The following is a 21,045-nucleotide window of genomic DNA, read 5'->3' on the forward strand; positions in this document are numbered from 1 at the left end:
CGAAGCCGCGGACCAAGTAGTCAGTGTCGGGCCGACCGGCAGCGTGTGTAGGTGGTTTGCAGCGGCGTCGAACCACGGCGGTTTATTTCGAACGGTTACGCCGGACCGAAATTGGATAACCGGCGACCGCCATCGGACGCGATTCCGGCTTCGAAACGAGCCACCACTCGGACGATCGAAAAAAAAAAAGATAAAGAAAGTGCACCGCGGCGAGGTGAGTGAACGAAAAATCGCGAGCGCTGGACCACGTGTCGCGACGGTGCTCTCTCCTGTTGAACCGCTCGGTCCGCCCACGCGCTCCCGCCACTTCTCCTACACCTGTGTGCCCGCTTCTTTTCCACGATTTCTCTCCCTCGTCCCGGTTATCGCCGCTTTGTTCTTCGTCTCGCCGTATTTCTCTTTTTTTTATACGCAGTCCACGTCGCCGCGTCGACTTTATTTTCGATGTCGTCGGGGCATCGGCGTCGACGACGATGTTCCTCCGACGCCGCTCGCCTCGCTTCGCGATCACGTGCGTCGCGACGGAACCTCGTTTCGCTCGTTACGTGCCGCGTTTTATCAAGCGAGAACGGCCGGAGGGCGCGACGAGGGGGCGGCCTCTCTTAGGCACCCTCGGGCACACAGCCGCCTCGCCTCTCTTAAATTCAACCCCTTGGCCGGCCACTACGACGCTGCTAATCCGCCGACTCGGCAGGTTTCTGTCGCGATCCATGGGTTCCGGGGGAAATTCACTGTTATTCGATTCGTGGGCGAGCAGGAGGGCGTTCTAGGTCAAGGTTAGACCGGCGGAGATCGTCTTTGGGAAGCGCGTTCGTTTTTGATGGAACTGTTCTCTGTTCCACGTTGCGGAATATCGCGCGGCTATTAGCACTGTGATCGAACGGTCTCTAAAGTTTCCCTGGGAAATTCATTCTGGTCGATTCCGTAGGCAGCCAACGGAGAACACTTGCGATCATTCTGTTCACGTGATTCGTAAGCAGATCGAATCAGATTAACACGAACTAACTAGGCTAGGTAGAATGACTGGTTTTTGATTTTTTTCTTTTACAGTTTCTGATATTTTGAACATATTTCTAGGATATTTTGTTGAGATGTATGCTGTGATATAAATTCAAAAATGATGTGGAATCAAAACGATATACGTTAGTCGAGCTTAGGGACCGGCAGTTCTAGCGTTGATGATTGTAGCAGTTGAAATTTTCATCGATTAGAAGAGATCGTTGTTTGTTAGAAAGATAACTTGAAATTGTAAAGACACTGAAAAGTGTGCTTGTATCGCTAAGGTTGCATCGCTGTGCTTGTTGCATTGCTATGCTTCTATTGCATTGCAATTCTAGCATTTCTATGCTTGCATTGCTATACTTGTATTGCTATGCTTGTATTGCTATGCTTGCATTGCTATGCTTGTTGCATTGCTATGGTTCTATTGCTATGCTTGCATTGCTATTCTTGCATTGCTATGCTTGCATTGCAATGCTTGCATTGCTATCCTTGCATAGCTATGCTTGCATTGCTATGCTTCTATTGCTATACTTGCGTCGCTGTGCTTGCATCGCAATGCAACAAGTATAGCGATGCAAGCATAACAACGCTAGCATTTCTATGCTTGCATTGCTATTCTTGCATTGCTATGCTTGCATTGCTATGCTTCTATTACTATGCTTCTATTACTATGCTTCTATTGCTATGCTTGTTGCATTGCTATGCTTTTATTACTATGCTTCTATTGCTATGCTTGTTGCATTGCTATGCTTCTATTACTATGCTCACATTGCTATGCTTGCATTGCTATGCTTGCATTGCTATGCTTGTTGCATTGCTATGCTTCTATTACTATGCTCTCATTGCTATGCTTGCATCGCTATGCTTGCATCGCCGTGCTTGCATTCCTTTCTCGCAAAACAAACGATTTCATTTCTAATAAAATTCGATCCCCGATTTCAATAGTTCCCCTTAATATTCTCGGTAAAGCTTACAAAATAATGTTAACGTTAATGGAACTGCCCTCGCCCCCTTTTCGAGAACTCTGCGATCTATAAATGCATAAAATTCTCCCGGGCTAATAACGTTCGCGAGTGGAAGGGTTATCTATATTCATCGTAGGCGGATGCTTACTGTAAAAGTTGAATATTCATAAGCGCAAAATAATACATAAATTCGTCTGTGAATAATATTCATATTAATTGAACCCCGATTCAAAGTCCCTCGCCACTTTTCCGTCTCGATATTTACACGGCGTCGGATCAACGACAGCGATCCATATTTCTTCTCTCGTTTAATTCGCGCAAAAAATGGCCGTCCACGGGTTCTTTTTTTTTAGCCGGAAAGAAACCGGCGTCTATACTGATCACAATGCGCAATCTCGTTATTAAGCATGCAACGAATTCTCAAGGGAAATTAATCGTGTCCTACCGCTGGCATCGCGTTCTGCATAAACGGTGAGCTTTTATTCGTGTAAAGAAAGGACTGCAGTAAAGTCTCCCTAATTGACGCTCAGATTGTACGCGAAAGTGGGCAATTCGGGGAGAGCAGATACGATTATTCGTGTCTCGTTAGGGCTATGCTATATTTATTTATAATTTATTTATACTTTTATTTATACTAACTACATAGAAACGAGCCCCAAGGCTCGAATAATCATATCTCCTCTTCACAATCATCCATCCGACAGGTAATTAGGAGGAATTTACTGTAATTAGTCACCGCCACCTGTCGCTGTTGTATACTTGTTCGCACGGATCGTTTAATCATGCTTAACACGTCGTCCTGTATCGCAGAAACGTCCTGTCCTCGTTCGATGAATTTTAAAAAAAGAATCCGGCCAGTAATTTAACAAATAAGAAAAGCATAACAATTAATCAATTCTTGTTCGTATACTTAAAAATTCTCTCCGAGTTGGAATAATGCGTACATGCTCGCCACTTCGGCCAATCTCGACGTTATAAAATAATTAGTACACACGAAATAACATAATTATTGCGTAAAAAGTAAAATAATTATTATGTAAAAAATAAAATAATCGGTATATATAAAATGAAGTAACTATTACAAAGAAACTAAAATAATGATCACAAATAAAATGAAATAATTACCACGTGTGAAGTAAAATAAATAAAATGGAACAAGATAATAAATTTACAAAGCGTTTGCCACGTGAAGATCCATATTTTAGCGCGTGTCAGGCTCGATCAAAGCGATTCCGTTGTTGCAAGACCGGGGCAGCAAATGTTGCAAGTGCAACGGAACACGCACCCGCCCGCCAACGATATAAACAATCGCGTATAGTTACCGGACAATTTTAGCGCGGCAAATAATTAAAATTACATAGTCGCGACGCGTGTTACGCCGGCGATGCTACGACGACTGTTGCCTCGAGCTCTGTAGCACGCCTATCGAGGGTGTATCATTTTCATTATTTATAGCCGCAAAATAATGCCGCTGCCGCACGGGACAGAACGCTCGCATTGTCGTCGATTTACGAGCCCGTTCGCTGTCTAAAGCACGCCTTAATTAAAGTCAGCTAATTCGGTTCCATCTCCGTTGACAGCGGCGACAAATTCATTTCCAGTTCGAATCGCGATGCCAGCCGCGAGAGAATTACTCTCTCGAATTCGATAGAATTCCTCTCTCGAATTCGATAGAATTCGAACGCGTCCCCCCTTCCTCCCCCCCCTCGCCCGCGGTCCGTTTCATTCGACTGTCGCAACGGCGAACTTCGCGGGACGTCTTGACGGTTTTCGATTGTGCGAAAATAGATTTCCGCGGAAATTTAATAACAACGTTAGACCGGATTTATTATTAACACGCCCGTCGCGGATATCCGCCGGCGAAATTATTCGGCCGTTCCGTTCGCGCTGTTTCGGCCGACAACGAACGCGGCCCGCTCCCCCCGAGGCTTTTAACTAATTGAAGCCACACGATATCAAAGGAGATGTGATTAACTTAACTCCGAGCCGGACGATGTCGGGGACAGTCGTAATTTTAATCAAACACCTGTGCTTCCGCCGGAGCGAACGTCCACGCGCGTCTCTCGTTCTTACACGCTTCGATCGTGTTTCGCCGGCGGACCGCGGATATTACGCGTTCGTCGTCTGGCCGAGATATATGAAATTGCGGGGACATCGGAATGTCCCGAAAGTCGGTCGTGCGAAAGAGGAATTAGATGGAAGCAAATCGTTCCGCGATACAACGATATCGTCGCATCGCTTTCAAATTGTACAAGTTATGCAAATTATTCAAGGAATCGATTTGCTTTGATCTAATTCCTGTTTTTTTTTTTAAGACCGACTTAGGACATTTTTATCTCGCACAGTGAACCGTTGTCTATGTATATTCGTCGGCCATTGTTGCAGAAATTCCGCCTACCCCGACGAATCTGCAGGAAAAACTGCGTCTCTTCGGATGAGCACGCTGTGATTTCACTTTCTGCGGCATTCGAATGCGGGAAATATTTTTGCATTTTGTGTCGTCGTAAATTCTTTCTGATTGTTATTCAGCTTCTAAATAAAAATAGATAATTTGGGAAGAGGATTCATTTTCTCGTTTACGAGCTGAGGGACAATTGGAGAGAATTTACTGTATGCATGTGCTGGACAAGCAAGATGCGTGCAGGATATGATAGATAGTTGCAAGACGTATGCAAGATTTTTGCGGGATGTATAAAGAATGCGAGATGTGCAGCGTATATGCAGAATTTGCAATATAAATGAAGAATATGTCAGATATATGTGACATGTGTGTAACATATAGGCAGAAGATGCGAGATACATGCAGAATGTGAAAGATACAGATGCTCAGAATATGTGAGATTCGTGCAAAATACACGCAGAATGTGCAATATAAATGCAGAAATTGCAGAATGTGCAAGATGCAGACGCTCAGAATATGCAGAATTCACGCAAGATACGCGCAGAACGTGCAATATAAATGCAGAAAATGCAGAATATGCAAGATGTAAGTAGAATGTGCAATATAAATGCAGAAATTGCAGAATGTGCAAGATGCACGCAGAATATGAAAGATGCAAGCGCTCAGAATATGCAATATTCGCGCAAAATACATGCAGGATGCGCAATATAAATACCGAAAATGCAGAATATGCAAAATGCACGCGGAATGCGCGATATAAATGCAGAAAATGCAGCAAAAATATGCAGGCTGCGCACGGAAAACGCAGTGTACGCAGAACAAACGCGAAGTGTGCGGAAATGAACGAAATAATTTTGCTGCCATTTACCGAAAATTCCGTTTGCTCGATCCATAAACCGCAGGCTATTTAGTCCAAGCTAATTTCCAATCGAAGCGAAAGCTAACAATAGATTTCTCGCAAGCTTTTACGACGGCCGTCTCGCCGGTAGCGATCGGCTAATGTTTGCGACTCCGCCGACAGAATTCCACGCGATAATTAACGCCCTTATCACATGACAAACAACAGTTTCGCATGTCACCGTTTGCCTTCGCAACTTGTAAATTGGCCACGGGGGTTGGTCTGGAAATTTTAGCCACGCGCGCGGCTGCGGGTTCAATACTCGGTGCTAACTCTCTCCCTCCCTCCTACCCCCGTCTCTGTTGCCACCCTCGAAGTAATTTTCCTCGATGCATTTCGCAAATCTTGTCGTCCGGCCAACAGGATTACTTCGGAGAAGCTCGTCACCCGCGGCGCGCTTTCGAAGATTAAAAATATTGATCACTCTATCGGAGTCATTCTCGCCCCCTACAACCCCTACACCCTTTAGGGAGCATCATTGTCGAGTGCAATGTTACGGGTGCGCATGATAATCACCCTCGTTCTACGTTCCGGCGTCAGCTATAAGACACCCGTCGCGGTCTGGAAAGCGTGGCGCAATTATCAGCTCGCGTTGCTTCCAATGGAGATTAATTATGAGAGGGTAATTTAGCGTAATCGATTTTAAGCCGATCGGAAACTGAACTGTGCTTCGAAGGCCCTCGGATAGTGCGTCGCGTACACGTTCGATTGTAATTTTCAGTGGACAAATTACTTTTTACTTGTGACGCGATCTTTCGGAAAAGAATATTCTACTGTGTAAAAAGAGATAAATCAATTAGCACACAAAATTATGATGTTCAGTATATTCAGTGATATTCAGAAAGTATCAGCTGAGAAAGAAGAATGCGGTTTGTCACATCTAGACTGCGAATTTTACGCATTTCTGGCAAAATTAATTGCAATTTAAAATATTACGAAGATTAAACGAATTAAAAAGTGTTAGTAAAGCATTTTTAATCTATTAAAAGGGTTAATGGAAGAACGAACCTGCTATTTTTAGTCTCGATTTTCTGCAATTCGTGCAGACAGTTTCTATTCTGTGGAAAAAATTTCAAGTATCTTGTTTACTACCACGGTCTTCTTTTACACATCTAATTGCAACGGACACTTTTGCCATCACTGTAGATTCTCTCTAATTATTATGTTTACTATGAAGAAGTTTCGTCGTGCAACTTCGATAATTTCGAGGATGTTTTTTAGAAGTTCTCTGGACTCCCTCGAGTCTGATTCGCTCAACTATTATTATCGTCCGTGGCAAAGGTCGTTGTTAAGAAAGAAAACAGCATATAATAAGCGGAACGACTTCGGAAGAAGTGGATATCGTTCCTTTATTCTTCCTCGCTTTTTTAGTTCAGTGGGCACTTGGAACTTTTAATTGGTTCTCAATGTGGATAATAACGCAATAACCGCACCACGTCCGCAGGACGTGCCTTGCGCGACTGAATTCGTACCAAGATATTCATTTATTCTTAAGAAATCATCAACGTATTGAATATAATTACTTTTGGATTTATAGGATTATTATTTTGGAATTATTAGGGAATCATTGAAATTATGGAAATACATTTTAAAATTGTACAGAATTATTGAAATTATGGAAATACATTTTAAAATTGTACAGAATTATTGAAATTATGGAAATACATTTTAAAATTGTACAGAATTATAGAAATTATGGAAATACATTTCTTAATTGTAGAGAAATATAGAAATTATAGAAATACATTTTTAAATTGTACAGAATTATAGTGATTATAGAAATACATTTTAAAATTATACAGAATTATAGAAATTATAAAAATTCATTTTTTAATTATAGAGAAATATAGAAATTATAGGCAAATATTTAAAAATTGTACAGAATTTTAGAAATTGTAGAAATTCATTTTTTAATTTGCAGGAAAATATAGAAAATACAGACACGTATTTTTTCAATTGTACAGAATTATAGAAATTCGTATATTAACTATTCAGAGTAATACAAATGTTTAGAAACACATTTTTAAATTGCACAGAATTGTATAAATTATTAAAATTCATTCTCCAATCCTAAAGAAATACATAAATTAAGGAAACACGTTTTTCAGTCGCACAGAATTAAAGAAATTATAGGAAACACATTTTCAAACTGTACAGAATCGCATAAATTATAAAAAATACACTTTCAAATTGTACAGAATCACATAAATGACAAATCCACGTCATGAAATCCTACAGGACTCCAAGAACGATGAAATTACATCTCAAAATCGTGCAAAATTGCTCGAAACTGTCCCGAAAAATTAGGAAACATTGCGGCACAATAAAAATATAATTTTCTCAAACAACGTCGAAAACAAAACGCGATCGCGATACTACGTTCGAACGAAGATGCCATGCCGCGTACTAATTTTACATACGTATTCTGACGTGCGTGGACAGACGAGGATGCCAAAGAGCAACCGTAAATCCGCCATTACACCCCGTTTGCGGTGGCGACAGCCCGCGGGACTTTTACGTCGCTCTTTGAGGCATAGACGAGCTTCATCCACCCGGAGGAATCGCGGAGGCTTTATGTCGTCATTAGGCGAACCTACGCGACCCTTGGAAAAATAATGAGCGCGGAGAACGCGTGGAACTGTATGTATAGAACGGAGACGCGCCATAAAATCGAGCGAGCCCGACCTAGAATTCCGTTTCTCCGCGAAAAAGGCCGAAAAAAGGAGCAAGATGGGCGGATAGAAAGCGAAACGGCCGGCACCGAACCAACAACGAGAGCCGGCATAATCGGCTGAACGTAATTCCGTCCGTGCGGCTTGTCAACAAATAAACAAAAGTGCTATTTACGGGACGACGACTAACGTCTCGCGGAGACGAAACCGGCCGTCCCGGGGCCGGCAGCTTGATGAATCGCGTCGTCGGATTGTTTTCGCCGGGGGATCATTCGTTTCGGCGGACTCGGGAACTGTTGAAAAAAAGGATCGTTCGCCGGCCCCGACGAATAAAACAAAATATTTTACGGAGGCCCGAACGGAGGTCCGGCCACACGGGTAAATAGAGAGGCACGGCGGAGAGACTTTCGTGGAAATTTGGCATCCGTTCAAAGCCATAGTTAACACGCCCACGCGGGGCCGATGTTCATTAATCAGCGATCGGTCTTTATTACGTCTGCGGGCAATCTCGCAGCCACGGTCTCGCAGCCACGGTTGTGAAACGCCGCCGTGTTTTAATAAATTCATCAATCATTTGTTTAAGAATATTTTCGTCGCCGTCGCCGCCGTCGGCCGGTAACGAATTCTGGCACACGTCGACGTACCAGCTCGACGCCGACGCCGAAAGAGTTCCGCGCGTTCGATTTACACCGCGGATCCGAAATTATTCATTCACGGTTTTTCGTGGACCCCTGGTTCGCGAAGAAGCCTTTCTTCGACAGTCCTTGAACTTCGGCCGAAAGGATTGCCGGCTCTTGAAATGCCACGGAATTCCCGCGTTTGTTATTGTTCCACGACGTTCCGCGACGCCGCCGTCGCGGCGGCAAATTAATTTCCGTGCTTAATATCAGCGACGCGTGTGTCATGTTCGCGATCCGTTGTTTGTACACGCGTGGAAATTCCTACGACTGATTTATCCGCGGGACTTGCAACGGGGATTCGCATTTTACGCGGAAAAAAAGGTTGCAAGCGCGCATCTATTCGAACGTGGAAGCGTCTAAGTTTTCAAGCGATCGCAGCAGCGTGTACTGTGCGATTAATTGGCGCGTGTGCAATGTCGTTTCGATGTTACAATCGTGACAAAATCTCGGTTAATTGCATAGATTGTTTGTGCGAATATGTTGCGCGGATAAATAATGCTTGATTTATTCTTGCATGGAATTTGACCTGGCGCTGTTATTAAATACAGTGAATTCTTCCTAATTAACGCTCAGATTGCGCGCAAGAATGGACAATTTGGGAAGAGGAGATACGATTATTCGAGCTGTTGACAATTGGTAACTATAAAATATTGTTATATATAATCGTTATTATATATAATCTATTTATAAATAGATTAAATATAATTTATTAAATATAATTATATAATTGTATAATTGTTATTATATATAATCGTATCTTCTCCCAAATTATCCATTTTTTCTTTCACAATCTGAGCGCCGATTAGGGTGAATTTACTGTTAACTATTCGCTATCCAGATAAATCGACTAGTTCGGTTAATCGATGTTTAATCGAAGCGAGAGAAAATTAATGTAAATCACCCTAAATATTCTCCCTTATCGTTTTCGTTATAAATTGTATTGTAAAGTTTATTACAATACAAAATATATATTACTAAATAATTAATATATTATTTAGTAACATTATTGTAAAGTTTATTCTTCCATTACGATATCTATTATACAATTTCTTCGTGTTTCACTAAAGACATCACTGTGGCGGACAAAAGAAGCCGAAGCACCGAATTAAGCTGTGCGCGTATATCTTCATTTAACAGAAATCAACCTAATTGTTTGCGTTATGATATCATTGGAAGCCTTCGCGATATAATATCGGCTGAACTTTCGGTATCGATCTCCTCGATTCTATAGCTCGGAGTAGCTGCATTCGGAGTCGTTCTAGCGATCGCAGAACACCCAGCAATTACTTCTGTGTCCTTTCAGAACGTTCCCAGGAAGGATTCAGCTATGCAATTTCGACTTCTGGCATTTACTCGGGCATTAAATCGTAACGTATACTATTCGGGGAAAGAACGATTGGACGGTGATCGAACGGGGGATCTCGAACCGGAGACCCGTCGAATGGAAAAACTTCTCTGAAACTGTGTTTTCGTTGCCGACTGTCGTGACAACCGCGAGAAGCTCGTCGACGAAACAAAGCCTCCTCCTCCTCCTCCTCTTCCTCCTCATTGTTCGGCGACTTCGAAAATTTCTCGGGACCCGATCGTGCCAGAGAAAACGAAGCCGGGAAACGCCTGTGTTTATTCGAGGAGAGCTGCCCGGCTTTTTGGCTATTGTATTTATACCGGCCAACCGAAACAGACACGCACTGCATACATCAGACTTTAAACACGCCCCACGCTCGTCTGGAAAACGACATTTTCAGGCCAAAACTCGAGTTTCCTACGTTTTGACATTTTATCCGAGAAACAACTCTTTCGGCGCCTCGTCTCTCGAAACGGGAGAACGGATCGGATCGTTCGTCCAGATTTAACCCTTGCACCGGGGTCGTTCGAGACCTCGGCATCGTGTTTCTATCAAATTTCTCTGCCTAGATTCGCGGGACCGTAATTAGTCTGAAAGAAAGATTATTATGTTTTGTAATAATGTAATGAGAAAATTAATTATATTTTATAATTACATAAAATATGTTATGGTTCTTGTTCTTAGAACGTAATTGACAACGTTCTGCTATACATTTAATATATATTTGTACTATATTATACTATGTTATACTATATTGGATTATATTGCACTATATTATACTACATTATCCTATATTATACTATTTTATAGCATATTATACTATATTATATACTATATTATATTATTTTATAGTATATTATACTGTATTACACTATTTTATACTATATTATACTATTTTATTGTATATTATACTATTTTATAGTATATTATACTGTATTATACTATATTATGCTATATTATATACTATATTATACTATTTTATAGTATATTATACTGTATTATACTATATTATGCTATATTATACTATATTATATACTATATTATACTATTTTATAGTATATTATACTGTATTACTCTATTTCATACTATATTACACTATTTTATACTATATTATACTATTTTATACTATTTTATACTATATTACACTATATTATGCTATAATTTTATAAATTTCAAAGGTAGACTAGATTCTAAGTTCTGCCATGAATCGTCTATTGAAATTGCTCAAGCACATTTAATTAAATATTGCATTAAATATGCACTCGTTGCATTGTGTAGTAAGAACGTTAACAGAGTACCATCATGCATCCAACGGTAATGGAAGTGCCGTCGCCATTTTCGTGCTGTCGTTGACAAATTTTTCTTTCAACAGGCTGATTAAAAAGCCTCGCTTTTATTCGCATGCGGAATTGCGACAATTGCGGGCTGACAGCGTTCAAATTGCCTGTAATTCATAACCGAGTCCTCGGGTGGCCAGGAGATGACTTGTGCCTGTCGTCTATAACAATAGAAAAAAAGTATTGTCGAGCGTTTGTCATTATTGCACCGCAGAACTTTCTGCAGTCCTTCAATTTTTTAGGGACGTTTTATAAAAATTGAAACGAGGCGATGAATCCTTTACAGGAATTATTTAGAAGAATTGTTCGTAAACATTTGCTGGAAGAGTTCTTTGCAGACAATTCTTTGCAAACACAGTTCTTCGTACAAATCGTTCGGTAGAGAGTTTTGTAAACATTTTTTGGTAGTGCCTTTCGTAATAATTTTTCGTTTTTCGTGAAAATTGCTCAGTAGTGTCTTTCCCAAAAATTCATTGGCAGAGTCTGTTTTGTCCGTACGTTCGGTTAGTCGCCTAACGTACATGCGCGACCGAACTATTGTACGCTCGATTCGCGCTTCCTACGGCAAATTAATGACGTGGAAGGGTCTCTAGTAGTCTTAGAGAACTTTATCTTTTGTGTTGTACTCTCTGCGAGCGCTGGTGGAAGAATGCTCTTCCAACGCTGGAAAGTCGTGGAAGAGCACCCGTGGATGGAGGTAGATTGTTTATTATTGGTCAAGGCACGAATCACCCCTTGGAGGGGGGTGTCTGCCTTGACCCTTGTTGGGGCCTGAGAGGGTTTCCCCAATGGTGGGACCTTTTTATGGCCCTTGTCTCTGGACGCAACAGAGTCTTTTGTAAAAAGTTTGTAGCGGAATCTTCATTAGCACAATCTTTTGCAAAAGTTCTTTAGTAGAGTTTTTGTGAAAACTTTCTTCAGACCGATTCTTCGATAAAATAAAATGCTGTCGCTTCCGCGAGATCTCCGAGAAAGTTGGATATTAATTTGAGAAGAGATCGAGCCTCCTCGTTGTTCGTAGTATTACAATGTGTTCCACAACGTGTTCATGCCACTTGAATCTATTTTGTAATATTTAAACAGCAGTGGACAGTTGCACTTCATATTTGGCAAATGGACAAGACCATGTCTCGTTTGACTAATATGTTCACGAGCCGGCCACGTCTGTAACGTTTGTGTCATACTCGATCCAATGTTTCCTTTCTTGATGTGCAAAAGCAATTCCTTGAACAACCGACGCTCGCGAATTCTATTGTCATTCGCAATCCCCAGATTTAATCGAAGAATCGTATTCGGGTTAATCAGCTTACCGGTAGAATCGTTGCTGCTATTTTTGCCAGCTCGGAAATATTGCAGCACCGGCGCGCGGCTCACGGGCCGGTAAATAATAATTAAAATGCTCGGCACGGTGTTTCCTATCCGCGAACCTTAACTCCGGCGCGCGCAAATAAACGGTAACATTATTATGTTAATACAGAAACCGCATACTCGGAACGATCGCACACGCGAGCGGTCAGTCAATTCGGTTCTCACGCGTCCGTGACTAACGCGCGCGCGGCTGTGTTATTTAACCAATTGTTTACACGAGCGAATACAATTCCGACAGAACGGCTCGACCTGTTACCATTTCCGTATTTCCATGCCCCGAACACGGAACAGTTCGCCCCGGTGTTTAAAACAAATCCGAGTTCATCTCTTCCGTGCGTGTTACAGCTCGAACTTGTTAACGCGCCGCGCGAGACTTTAATCCGTAATTCATAATTGATTCAATCGGAATTTCGTAGCGAGCTGGCTACACAGAGTTTTCTTGCACGGTTTATTAACGCTAGAATTATCGAACCCTTAACGGGACTAATATATTTAGTTTATTTGTTCGCTTAATCCTTTCGATGACTTCCGACTTATACGACTTCGTTATATAACTGAATTTTATAATAAAAATTATATGTACCCTAAAAATATAACGATAGAAACAAAATCAAACTATCGAAATAGAAATCATCGAGGTCTTTATATAACAATATTCTATTATTCTAATATTTTAACAGCGCTGTATTGGAATCGGAATTTCGTAGCGAGCTGGCTACAGTTTTATTGCACTTAATATTATATTATTATTATTTGTTCGCTTAATCCTTTCGATGACTTCCGACTTATACGACTTCATGTTACATAATTAAAATGTATACTAAATTATATATACCCTAAAAATAACGATAGAAACAAAATAAAACTATCAAAATAGAAATCATCATGGTCTTTATATGACAATATTATATTATTCTAATATTTTAACAGCACTGTATTGGAATCGGAATTTCGTAGCGAGCTGGCTACAGTTTTCCTGCACTTAATATTATATTATTATTATTTGTTCACTTAATCCTTGCTTCACTTGATCCTTTCGATGACTTCCGACTTATACGACTTCACGTTACATAATTAAAATGTATACTAAATTATATATACCCTAAAAATAACGATAGAAACAAAATCAAACTATCAAAATAGAAATCATCAAGATCTTTATATAACAATATTATATTATTCTAATATTTTAACAGGACTGTATTGGAATCGGAATTTCGTAGCGAGCTGGCTACAGTTTTCTTGCACTTAATATTATATTATTATTATTTGTTCGCTTAATCCTTTCGATGATTTCCAATTTATACGACTTCGCTACATAACTAAAATTTATACTAAATATTATATATACTCTAAAAATAATGATAGAAACAAAATAAAACTATCAAAATAGAAAAATCATCAAGATCTTTATACAACAATATTATATTATTCTAATATTTTAACAGCACTGTATTGGAATCGGAATTTCGTAGCGAGCTGGCTACAGTTTTCTTGCACGGTTTATTAACGTTAGAACTACCCAACTCTCATCGGGATTAATATATTTAGTTTATTTGTTCACTTAATCCTTGCTTCACTTAATCCTTCCAATGACTCCCGACTTCATTACACAACTAAAATCTATGCTAAATTATATATACCCTAAAAATAACAACAGAAACAAAATCAAACTATCAAAATAGAAATCATCAAGATCTTTATACAACAATATTCTATTATTCTAATATTTTAACAGGACTGTATATACATCGTTTTATAACAACGACAAGATTATATTTAAATCTGAATAAATCGAATAAATTGAACAATCAAAATTATCCACCTCTCTTACAATTACTGTAAAACATTACAATTATTATTAAATTACTTATCGGGATCGAGGGACGATTCGTTAAAAATATTTTCGACGGATTCATCGCAGCATCCGTGGCAGACTAATCGTTCACAGGTGCGCGGATATCGGACTTAGCCCGAGAATCGCGATGCAGCGTCATTTCCATTTCGAGAATCGTGGAAAGAATGAGAGCGCGCGGCTCGTTGTCGGCGCGGTGACAGGTATGCTCTCGCAGACAAATCGATCGACGTAATTGGCCGGTAAATCGAGACGGCAGGGTTACGTTAATAGGCGATTGACACCGAGTCGAACGCCGCCGCGGCCGACACGTGTCGTCGGGCGGAGATCGCGTGCGTAAAGCCGGCACAACCCAAAACGACCGAGAGACTCGAAAAGCGTACGGACTCGGCCGGCCACAGCCAGTCTTCGGCCAGAAATAGTTTCCCGACGACGATGTATTTTTAAATAATTTCTCGACGACCTACGACAATTGCACGAAACGAAACGAAACGACGCGGCGCGGCGCGGCGCGGCGCGCGAGCCAGCGCCTCGCCGCCGTTTTATCGGCCCTCTTATCGTCGACCGCCGTCGGATTTCCGACGCGTTTAAACAACGATCTGCATCGACGAATTCGGGCTAATCGCTCGATCTCCGTCGGCCGCTCCGAGCCGTCAAATTCGGACGGCCGTCCGATTGAGTTCGCTACCGCGCGAGAAGTTCCAGATTATGTCTCGGGGTGAGATTCGTGCGGGAACAACGTCTGCTGTTTGTCGAACACAGACAAATGGAAGTCGTCGAAGAATTTTTCGAACGAGAGATCGAAGGTTCCTGGAGTTTTTCGCGACTGCGACATTATTTTGCTAAATTGTGGAATTGAACGGAGAAATCGTGTTTGAAAGTTTCGCAATTTTGCGGGACGTGCATTTACGAATTAAGAAATTATTTAACTAAGGGAACAGTTTACAAGTAAATATAGCTAAGGAAATAGTTTGTAACTAAATTTAGCTGAGGAAATAGTCTATAAGTAAATTTAGCTGAGAAAATAGAAGAACGAGGTCATTGGAACAGGTCCACTGTTCCTTGTGTTTAAAAAATCGGAAGGTGACGTGATATTTAGTATTTGTTCCATTGAAAGATCCTTTTTGAGGATTACAGCGAAGGATTATAGAAAAGTAGCTTCACTTCTCTTTTGTACGATACAGTGATTTAATATAGAAATTGAATATGTGATTTAGGAATTTAGAAGTTTAATAATAATTTAGTAATTTAGTAATTTAGAAATTCAGAAATTTTGTATTTTAATGTAGTAATTCAATATAATAATTTAATATAGTAATTTAATAAGGTAATTCTCAATATATGTAATAATTCAATATAGTAATTCAATATAGTAATTTTTAATATAGTAATTCTCTCTCTCTCTCTCTCTCTCTCTCTCACTCTCTCTCTCTCAACATATGTAGTAATTTAATATAGTAAATTAATATAGTAATTCAATATAGTAAATTAATATAGTAATTCAATATAGTAAATTAATATAGTAATTCAATATAGTAATTTAATATAGTAATTCAATATAGTAAATTAATATAGTAATTTAATACAGTAATTTAATATAATAATTCAATTTAGTAATTTAACACAGTAATTAAATATAATAATTATACTTCTTAATGGCACTTATTACCGGAATGTTAAGGAATATCGACGAGTATCAATTAATAAATAGGAAAGAAAGACTGAATTTTTATCCGGATTATCCATCTTCAAATTCTTTACAAGATAATAAACAAAAATTTGAATACCCCATTCCGCATTTTATTAACCGAACACTAAATAATGTTCGAAAACTAATTTAACACCTCTTTCACACAATCACAACCTCGTACTAAGCTACAAATAATTAATAAATAATTATTTGAATTGTCAAAGAGGAAAAAGATCTCGAAATCATCTTAGAAATCTATTTTCGTCTCTCGCAGAAGCAGAGAAACATGAAATTAAGTATCTCCTGCTGCATCCAAGTAAACAGACACTGCATAATAGACGAAAAAGATAATTGAACGTCCACTGCTACATGGCGCAGTCTCTTCGGAAGATTTCCGGTGCATAAAACATCGTCTCTCGGCGATTCGAGAAGGGAGAGGAAAAGGGCGCACGTTCCTCTACATTTTAAGAACGTTGTCACGTAACTTGCTCGCAGATTGAACTCGACATTTCCAGCTGCATTTAAAATCGCGATTCCCCGCGCGCCCGAGGCGCGGCCCGATAAATCAATTCGATGTCTGTGGTTAATTCCTCGCCGCGTGACGAATTTGGAATTTATTCCGGCGCGAGGGCCCCTAATCGTTCACGACCGTGTTCCGTTGTAAATAAATCCGCTAATTTTGGCGCTCGTAGCGTAATCATCGACGCGAACGATTCCGCGCGGGCCGTAACGAAAAGATTGTTCGATTTTCTTTCGGCAACTTCGTCTCGCCCACGTGTCTATTTTAAAGAAGTAATATTTTCGTACTATTTCCGTCTTTAATAGCACGGCGACGAGAGAGAGAAAGAGAGAGAGAGAGAGAGAGAGAGAGAGAGAGAGTGAGAGAGAGAAAGAGAGTGTGAGAGAGAGAGAAAGAGAGTGAGAGAGAGAGAAAGAGAGTGAGAGAGAGAGAGAAAGAGAGTGAGTGAGAGAGAGAGAGAGAAAGAAAGAGAGTGAGTGAGAGAGAGAGAGAGAAATAAAGAGAGAGAGAGGGGGGGGGGGAAAGAGAGAGAGAGAAATAAAAAGAGAGAGAGAGAGGGGGAAAGAGAGAGAGAGAAAGAGAGTGAGAGAGAGAGAGAGAAAGAAAGAGAGAGGGAAAGAAAGAGAGTGAGAGAGAGAGAGGGAGAGAGACAGCAATGATAGAAAATCGAATTTCTTCGGGCGGGCCGCGTTTATTTACTTTCGTTCGATGCTTTAAAGCTCGGCCAACGTATTACCATTTCATTTTCATCGAAAAGCTTCGCTCCACGGAAAATTGATACACTCCGCCCGATACCTGTAGAACTTTTTTCAGCTCGTGCGGAGAGAGCAAATATTTATCGGCCGCGAGGAGCATCGGTATCGTTGTCCAGTTTATAATTATGCCGGCCCGGCGATTTCACCCGTGACGTCTTCGCCCGGTGGGATTTATTATTCTTTCCCCTAATTTTACATCGTATCAACAATCGTGGTTTCTTGAACTCCGCCGACATCCCTGTATTTATTGATCCCGAAATTATATGAAGTCTCCGTCGAATCGGTGTCGGAAAAACCGAGCGTCTTCGTCCGATCGGAAGCCGTCGCGTTGCTCCAATTACAGTGAATTCTCTCCGATTGTGAACAATAATGAACAATTTGGGAACGCAGATGCGACTATTCGAGGCTCGCGGCTCGTTTTTACAATCGCCGATCGTCGATGACTATAAAAACGAGCTGCGAGGCTCGAATAATCGTGTCTCCCCTCCCCAAATTGTGCATTTTTGTCTGCGAACTGAGGGACAATTGCGGAGAATTTACTGTATCTCGTCTTTATAATTGGTCACCATGGTTACAGACTTCTTAGTAGAGATTCCAAAAATGCAACAATCTCATCGCTGAACAGTAATAAACACTGTTCACTCAACTGCTACCATAAATAGCACGATAAATAATTGGTGGAACAAAATTGGCGAATCATCGATTACAAGTTCGTTGGCAATAATTCCGGTATCAGAGGCAACGAATGAACTCGAACAATTTTTCGTCCACAATAGTATCCAGCGTGGACTTTAAAATTCGAGTTCACCCTTAAAAAACGCTCCTCTAAAAGTAATATACGATCTTTTTTCGCCCGCTATATTGAATCCCGAATGAAAGGGTAGAACCAATCCGAGCTGGTTTCCGTTTCATAAAACGGATAAAAAAAATCGCACATCGATTTTCAAGGGGTCGTTGGAAAGAGGAAACTCCGGTCTTGAAATCCACGGTAGACTCGGTCGATAGAAAAATTTGCCAACGTTTCCACAGACGATTCGCGGTCCGTACCGAATCCAAGAACGTTGAGTTTTTCCTCCTTGCCACAAAACAAAATTCAAAATTCACAACCAGGCCCGTCTTATCCTTGTAGAATTTTCTTCGACGAAACCGCAAGAGTTTGAAGACCGTTTTCCCGCAAAAATTGACGTCGCTCTCGCGATCGTATCGCATCAAGATCGCGCCGAAAGGAGGTCGTAAGCGCTCGCGATCGGACGCGCCTTCTTTCCAATATTTCTCAGCGCGAGAGAGATCCGGGAGAGATTTGCCAGGCGAATTCCGTTCCACCCAGTAGATACATTTTATCACTTTTATTTTTGCCACCTTTCGTCGATGTTTCCCCGGTGGTTCGTCGACCTGTCTAAAACGATCCCCGAGGCCCGGTCTCGTTGTCGTCTGACCACCGCAGACTTTTCTACCGCGAAGCTTCCAGAAAACCCGGCGCCAAAAATAATTCGCGGCGATGCACGGGAACGAGCTAGTGGTTCGATCGGCGATCGTTATGATCGTCGGTAACACCGGCGGCCCGTTCTGTCAGTCAATCATTGTTTTCGTTAATGCGGATCCGTCCGCGGGTAAACAAACCCGCGGCACCGCTGAAAATTCTATTCCGAACCCGCGTATTTCCACTTGTTTTCGGCGCCTCCGGCACGAGAATAGCACCGGTCGGGAATTTAGGAAGGCTATACCTCGTGTTTCGCGGTTATATTTGACAGTAAGAACCGCAAACGCGCCGGCCATTCGAGACGATCAATCATCGACGAGAACGGGAACGTGGGAACGGGAGGAGCGACGCCGGAAAGCGAAACGATGACGATCGATCGACGGGGCTTTTTCGTAGCATCATTGGCCTACGGCATCGTTCGCCAACCCTTGCCATTTTTCTTCGACCTCCCCCGCCGCCCCCTGCAAATTTACTGCTTTTATTGTCCCCTTTCGCTGCACCGATCCCTCGACTCTTTTGTACCGTCCGATGAAAGCGCTGCACGCTGCTCGCTCGATTCCTGGTATCAAAAAGTCACCGTAATCGAGCGTGCAGCTTCTCGGAACAGCGTCCTCGGGAAATTGAAACTCGGCCTTTCTCCGGGAATGGATTTGCCGCTGTTGTTCTCTGCAGGGTTATTTAGGGTTATTTATTTTATAGGGACAGGGTGCCCGAAGATTATGGTATTGCCGGGGAAATGGGGAAATATGGGGTTCCTCAGGTCATTTGGAGCAACTTTTTCCTTAGCGAAAATGTTCTGCGAGGCTTCGTTTATGAGTTATTAGCGAAAAACAGTGACCAATCAGAAGCGAGCTTGGCTGGGGAGCGCTAGGCGGAGCGAGGCGGAGCCAATCAGCGGAACTGGGCTTCGTCAGGATCGTTGGCTCGACCGCCTCGCGCCAGAGGAGCTCGTCTATCATTGGTCAGTGTTTTTCATTAATAACTCGTAAACGAAGCCTCGTAGATTATTTTCGCTAAGGAAAAAGTTGCTGCGAATGACCTCAGGAATCTCATATTTTCTGGAAGTATTATAATTTTGGGACAGCCTGTATAAACCATGAATTAATCAAGTACGATGTACGATAATCTTCGTTTTCTTTGTTCGAACCATTTTTGCGAAAATCCCTTTTGCCAACTATTTAAATTCCCTTTTCAATATATTTGATATTTTAAAAAAGGGCAAGAGAGTGAGTAAACATCGTGACAATTGTTTTTTAACAGTTAGACAAACTCGAGTTTGGCATTGTCCATTAGGAGGACAGTTGGGGAAGAAGAGATCCGATTATTCGAGCCTTGCAGCTCGATAAATATCATTGTTGAAAATCGGTAACTGTAAAAACGAGTCGCAAGGCTCGAATAATCGGATCTCCTCTTCCCTAACTGTCCTCCTAATGGAGGAGGAGCTGCAAGGCTTGAATAATCGGATCTCCTCTTCCCTAACTGTCCTCCTAACTGTCCTTCTGTAAAAACGAGTCGCAAGGCTCGAATAATCGGATCTCCTCTTCCCTAACCGTCCTCCTAATGGAAGGGAAGAGGAGATCCGATTATTCGAGCCTTGCAGCTCGATAAATATAATTGTTGAAAATCGGTAACTGTAAAAACGAGTCGCAAGGCTCGAATAATCGGATCTCCTCTTCCCTAACTGTCCTCCTAATGGACAGTTAGGGACAGTTAGGGAAGAGGAGATCCGATTATTCGAGCCTTGCAGCTCGATAAATATAATTGTTGAAAATCTGTAACTGTAAAAACGAGTTGCAAGGCTCGAATAATCGGATCTCCTCTTCCCTAACTGTCCATTAGGAGGACAGTTAGGGACAGTTAGGGAAGAGGAGATCCGATTATTCGAGCCATGCAGCTCGATAAATATAATTGTTGAAAATCTGTAACTGTAAAAACGAGTCGCAAGGCTCGAATAATCGGATCTCCTCTTCCCTAACTGTCCATTAGGAGAACAGTTAAGGAAGAGGAGCCTGAGGCTCCATTTCCCAAATTGTCCATTTTTATGAACAATCCGAGCGACAATTAGAGAGACATTACC

The 21,045-nt window shown here is 41.4% G+C and overlaps 1 protein-coding gene across 1 annotated transcript in view; it reads left to right on the plus strand.

Annotated features, from left to right (window-relative positions):
• The window catches only part of LOC117226177 (uncharacterized), a 54,630-nt gene continuing 33,585 nt past the window's right edge, over nucleotides 1-21,045 (plus strand). The window contains exon 1 of the mRNA XM_033480251.2: nucleotides 1-214. The gene's annotated coding sequence lies outside the window, so the exon portion shown is untranslated. The remainder of the gene's footprint in view (nucleotides 215-21,045) is intronic.

This window comes from Megalopta genalis, chromosome 11 (genome assembly GCF_051020955.1).
Source record: "Megalopta genalis isolate 19385.01 chromosome 11, iyMegGena1_principal, whole genome shotgun sequence".
In the NCBI taxonomy this organism is placed as follows: Eukaryota; Metazoa; Arthropoda; class Insecta; order Hymenoptera; family Halictidae; genus Megalopta; species Megalopta genalis.